Source organism: Leucopleurus acutus (assembly GCF_964270905.1).
Source record: "Leucopleurus acutus genome assembly, chromosome: 16".
Taxonomy (NCBI): Eukaryota; Metazoa; Chordata; class Mammalia; order Artiodactyla; family Delphinidae; genus Leucopleurus; species Leucopleurus acutus.
This window is the reverse complement of record NC_139158.1, coordinates 22,723,493-22,729,904: the sequence shown is the minus strand read 5'-3', so window position 1 is coordinate 22,729,904 and position 6,412 is coordinate 22,723,493.

Genomic DNA, 6,412 nt, shown 5'->3' with positions numbered 1-6,412 from the left:
TAGCTAATTGCTTCCTTCTTGAAACTTGAGCATTACGACATCACCATTTTATGGTTTTCCTCTAAACTTCTGTTTCTTTTCATGAATATTTTATTTGTATTAGCTTTTTACCACTGTGTAACAAGTTACTGCAAATTTAGTAGTTTAGTAATTTAGGTTTAAAACAACACACCTTCATGGTCTCAGTTTCTGTGGGTCAAGAGTGCAGATACGGCTTACCTGGGTCCTCTGCTTGGATCCAAGCATGCTGGAATCAAGAGATTGGCTGGGTTGTATTCTCATCTGGAGTCTTGGCTGGGGAAAAATTCAGACCCGAGGTCAGTCAAGTCGCTGCCAGAATTCATTTCCTTGTGACTATATCACTGAGGGTCCATGCTTCTTGCAGGGTGCCGGCTGGGGGCAGCTCTCAGGTCCTAGAGGGCCACCCACAGTTCCCTGCCATGTTGCTCTCCCACAACATGGCAGCTTCTTTGTCAAAGCCAGCAAGAGTAACTCACTCTAGTTTTCTAAGGCAGAGTCTTATGTAATGTAATGAAATCATGACAGTGACAGCCTACCACCTTTGCCATAAGACATAACCTAATGATGACAATGAGAATCCGTCCCCTTTACTGTATTCTATTGGTTAGAATCAAGTCACAGGTTCTGCCTGCACTCATAGGGAGTGAATTATGTAAGGACTTGACCCATTGAAGGTTACGTTAGGATATATCTGTCACATTATTATAAAATATGGTAAATGCACAGAAAGCCATAGGAAATAACAGAAAGGACACTCTTCTATATAATATCTTAAATATTTTGCCTTGTTCGTTTCAGAGTTTTTTAAAGTAATGAAACAGATAGAGTTTCAGCTCCCGCTATATCTGTCCCCTTCTTAACTTCTTTCTCTTGTCCAAGAAGTACTCACTCTCAGAAATTTGGAATTTCGCATCTCTATTCATGTTTTTTATACTGTTTCTACAAAGGTATGTATGTATGCAGAGAAACTTCACGTAAATGGAATCATACTGTACATAGGTGTCAACTTTCAACATTCCCTTTTTGAGGCCTATCCTTGTTGACACATGTAGCCTTAGTTCATCCATTTGCTTTGTGGTACAGTATTCTATTTATTTATCCATTCTCCTCTTGATGGGCATATAGATTGCTTCCAAGTTGTTGCTAACACAACAACGTGCAATAAACATTGCTGTATCTACCTCTCTGAGCACATGTGAGGTTCTTTCCCTCCAGCATACACCTGGAAATAGAATCATTTGGTTGTAAGGTAATGCATCATCAATTTTTCTGTAGGTTGCCCAGTTTCTCTTCAAAGTGACTGTATCCACTTTCACTCTCACCAGAGGTCCTTGTCTTTTCCATTTCCACCCAACACTTGAGGTTGTCTGCTTCTTCTAATTATTATCAATCTGATAGTTGTGAACATTGTTGATATCTTAATGTTCACATTTCTGATTTTTAGTGAACTAAGGAAAGCTTTTTATTTTTATTAGCCATCCGGGTTTCTCTTTTATGAACTGCCTATTCATAGTCAGAACTTTCATCCATTTTTTCCCCAAATGTGTGCCAAGGTGACTTGACCAGGAAGAGGGACAGTTTCCCACCTCTGCTAGGAAGGGGCCCTACTCTAGCTCCTTGTTTTCCTTTTCATGTGGCCTCCGTCAGCAGTGGCAGCAATGATATCCCTGAAGTTCTTCGTGATTGGGAGACATCAACAAGGAGGACCTGGGACAAGAGAAGAGGAATGGGGGGTGGTGGGACCCCACAAGGACACAATAGCTGACAGACTGAGAACATGTGAAGTGACTGCAGAGACTCCCAGAAATATTGAAGGAGGGACCTGAGTGAACACAGGGAGGCAAGGCATAAACAATTTGATTAATGGAACATCTCGATGTAGTTCTTTGTGTGTCTGTAAGATGATGAGGCAGGGGCATATTTGGATTATTAAACATTTTACCCTTTTCTGGGCTGTGGATAATATGTCGTCAGTTCAATCCTTTTATAACCCTAGCAGCATATGTGTAAACCAAAGGGAAAAGTTAATCTCTCAAAGATACTGCTGCTTCCCCAGGCAGGAGATCTCTTATCATAAGATCTGATCCTGTCTCACTTTCTCTTTGGGAGGGAGGTTCTACAGCTGTGCTGGCCTTGACTGGGGGTACACTCTTGTTTAACATGTCAGTTCAAGTGAGACAAGATGGAATATTTAAACAGGGCTTTGCTAAAGTCCTGGGATTATAGCAGGAAACTAACAAACAGAACCTTAAGGATCTGGTCAAGCTTAGAGTAGAGCTGCTTCTCCAGGTATACCTTTCTCATTAATGGGGCCTCAGGAAAAATGGCCCATCCCGGTCCTTTTTCTTCTGGCTTCAAGCCCTACCTTTAACATCTCTGCCCCGAGAAAACTACTGCTGATATCTAGACTGTCCAAGGTAAGACAGAGAATCTGAGCCCTTTCTCCTACCTTCCCAGGCACATTTTCTTTTTCACCTGTCTGATGACCTGCTTCTCCCCTGGATGACTGATGCTATGATGACCTCATCTGTGGAAAAGGCCCTGTCCTTTCCCCTCATGGTTGTGGCCTTTCCCTTGCAGACCTCACTGGGACAGCAATGTCAGAACACATCACCATGTCCCAGCAATCAGATACACTAAGAGGCACACACATATAGCAGTAGGGAGTCATTTCCTTACAGCTTCTTAGAAATCAGATATTTACAAGATTAATTTACAATAACAAGAAGGCCTTGTCTCCAGCTGAGGAATATTTGTATCCTCTTTCAGAGCCCTAGAGACATTCTTGACATAGTGGGGACGTACAGGTCACCTGTATCAACCTCCACCCACCAGCAGGAAGGACTATTTCCTTTTTTCTCATCATTGGAACCAAGTGATAGCAATTCTAACAAGACAGGTGAGTTGGCCTTTATGCAGCTGCCATCACATCATCCCAAAGGCTAAAGTTTTGCTCCAGAGATTGACAGTGGATGCAAACTGACTGAGAGAAAGAATTAGGGTAAAACTAGAGGCCACATTTCATTGAAAATTGAAATTGAGTATGGAGTGACTGATGGCCTGCCTCTCGTCTTCCAAATCTTTGATGCTATAGCTTTTTCAGGGACTGTCATTGGATAACTGAAATGAATGACATGCTTTCTCTACACTAGAAAAGAGAAAGAGCTGGAAAATGACGTAGCTAAACCCTTTCTTCCTGGGAGTGTCCTCTTCATTGCAAAGGTGACCAAGTTTCCCAGAGAAGTCCTAGAATATGCCACGTTCTCTGTCCCTATCACAGGGAACTAAATAATAATTCTGTTTATGAATAATACAAGTATGTTCTATACACTTAATCATATTACAAATAATTCTCAATACCTCCTTTTGAAGTCAGTACTATGGTTATTCTCATTTTACATATCAGGCAACAGTAGCTCAGAGACTGGGAATAACTTGTCCAATGTCACTCAACTAGAAAGTGGTGGAATCAGAATTTGAACCCAGATCTGCACAACCCACATCCTTGCAAACCAGAAACCTGCCTTTGGGGGTTGCAATGCTATGAATGTGTCTGATTTTAGCACCACCTTTGATCACTCCTAAAAGTGTTATTTGGCATCCTTATTTTAATCAAAGTCAATTAAAATTATTTTTGATTTCAGAACTTTTAGGTGCCTGAGTGCCAGCCATGAGAGACGGATATACCAGGGCCTAGAATCTCAGACCCTGAAGATAGAATTATGCCTTTGGAAGTACCCAATAGCCTTAATTTGAGGACAATGAAGCCCCAGGAGGATCTTCTCTTGCCTTTTCTCTAAGTATTTTAACAGTACAGCACACCTGTCTATCTCCTTGAGGGTTGTGAAACTCCCTGAGTCACATTTGTAAAATTCCCTAGGTCATGAGGAGGTGAGTATAGGGGGAACCGTTTTCTCTAATAGTTCTATTTTAGTCCATAATTTAGGAATTCTTGATCTTACTGTCAGACGTATTTGGAATATAATTTCTCTCAACCCTTCTCTTTCATTCCATCATTGATGGGGAAGGAAAGCCTTGACTGATTTGTAGGATTGGAAGAAGGAACACAGCATATGTGAGAAAGCCTCCTTCACTCTTTATTTCTCAGGTCTCTAGAAGGGAGGAATTCTTTCTATGCACCCATCTTACATACCGGAACCCTAACTGGTTTGTGATCCAGGCTTAGCTTCCAGAGTAGAGTCTACATGTCCATCTCTAACTGTCCTCACTAATAAGACTCTACTTGGGGGGACAGAAAGTCTGCTTGTAATCATCTGGGTAACTGTCTTTTATGCAGTTCCAGACTCCCTCAGGGGTGTCTGAGCCGAGATCTAAACTGGTTGGGGAGGAAGTCCATTGGCCCTGGATTCAACTGAGGTTTTGCAACCTACCCTTCCAATAATAGAGCTGATAATTGATCGCCACTAGTCTATTTCTTGAATCTATTTCTCAATTTGTTCCGCACTGAGAGTGAGGGGGTAGATGGGTAAGATTTGTCAGCCCCTTTAATCTTCAACAGTGGAACTGCACGTGCAATGAAAACCTCAACCAATTGTGGAGAGTTGAATTAGGGAACTGGCCTGATGACAGATTATTTGGGAAAGTTATGTTGTAATTTCTCAGTTCTTATAGCCAACCAAGTGTTACCAAGGAGACAAGCAGGTTCTCAATCCTGGCTGTATATAAGAATCACCTGGAAATGTTTTAGACTATTCTGATGCCTTGGGCCCATTCCCAGATGTTCTGATTTAATGCATCTGGGGGTAGAGTCTAGACATAGGCTTAAAAACATTAGGTGAGTCTAAAGTGCAGCTAAGGCTGGGAATCACTAAAATAAAGAAGCTGCTGAAATCTCCTTATTTAATAGATCAGTGTTTCACGAAGTACAGTGTTTATAACACAAGGGGTGTGTGAGTAGGCTGAGATAGCAGTAACAATGAAGCCCATAGTGAAAAAAATTTCTCCCTATTTTGCTGTTAATTCTTCCGATTAGGTTAAAGAAAAGTCTCAATATGGTGGTAGTAGGCCCTTAACACCTATCTTTTGTTTTTTTAACAAAAAGAGAGTAGATGTCAGTTTCTGACAATTATGTAAGGTAAGAATTATTGACAGTCTTTGATCTTTTTCTTTAATGGTGTCTATCTATTTATGGCAGGTGATACTGGTTTTCGCTTATGGTAGTGATATAAAGTTTTCTTTGAAAAGAATCTCTATCAAGAAAAGGAAACCCTCAAACACGGTGGGAATGTAAATTTGTGCAGCTACTGTTGAAAACACTACAGAGGTTTCTCAAAAAAACTAAAAATATAACTACCAAACAACCCAGCAGTTCCACTCCTGGGTATACATCCAAAAAACCCCAAAACGTCAATTCAAAAAGATACATGCACCCAGAAAGATACATGCACCCCAATGTTCATAGCAGCATTATTTATAATTACCAAGATATGGAAGTGTCCATCAACAGATGAATGGATAAAGAAGATATGTATGAATATATATGTATATATATACACACACACACACACACACACACACACACACATTGAAACATTACTCAGCCATAAAAAAGAATGAAAATCTGCCACTTGCAACAACATGGATGAACTTGGAGGGTATTATGCTAAGTGAAATATGCCAGACAGAGAAAGACAAATACTTATGGTATCACTCATATGTGGAATCTAAAATATAAAACAAACTAATGAATATAACAAGAAAGAAGCAGACTCACAGATATAGAGAACAAACTAGTGGCTACCAGTAGGGAGAGGGATGAGGGAAGGGGTGATATAGGTGTAGGGAAATAAGAGGTACAAACTATTATGTATAAAATAAGCTACAAGAATACAACACAATATGACTACAACACAAGGAATATAGCCAATACTTTATAATAGCAATAAATTGAGTATAACCTTTAAAAATTGTGAATCACTATATTTTACACCTGTAACTTAAATAATATTTCACATCAACTGTACTTCACTAAAAAAAAAAAGCATCTCCATCTTGGGTGAACACTAGAATCATCTGAGGAGCTTTAAAAATACTGCTATCTGGATTTCATCTTGGGATTGCGATTTTCAAAAGCTTGCCAAGGGTGTAAAACCACTGTTTTAAAGTGCAGCAGTGCAGTGCTTCCCAAACTGTAATATGTGTATGAATCACCTGGGGATCTTATTAAAATTCAGATGCTGGTTCAGCTGGCTGGTTGGTGTCTGTGATTCCACATTTCTTACAAACTCCCAGGGGATGCCCATGCAATGTTCCTGTTAGGTGGAGAAGCAAGGACAGTGAATTTTGTTTCTGTAAGAAATCGTATTTTAAATGGTTTCATAAAGTAAATAATGCTGCCCCAATTCCTTTTTTTAGTGAAAAGGGGGAGCAA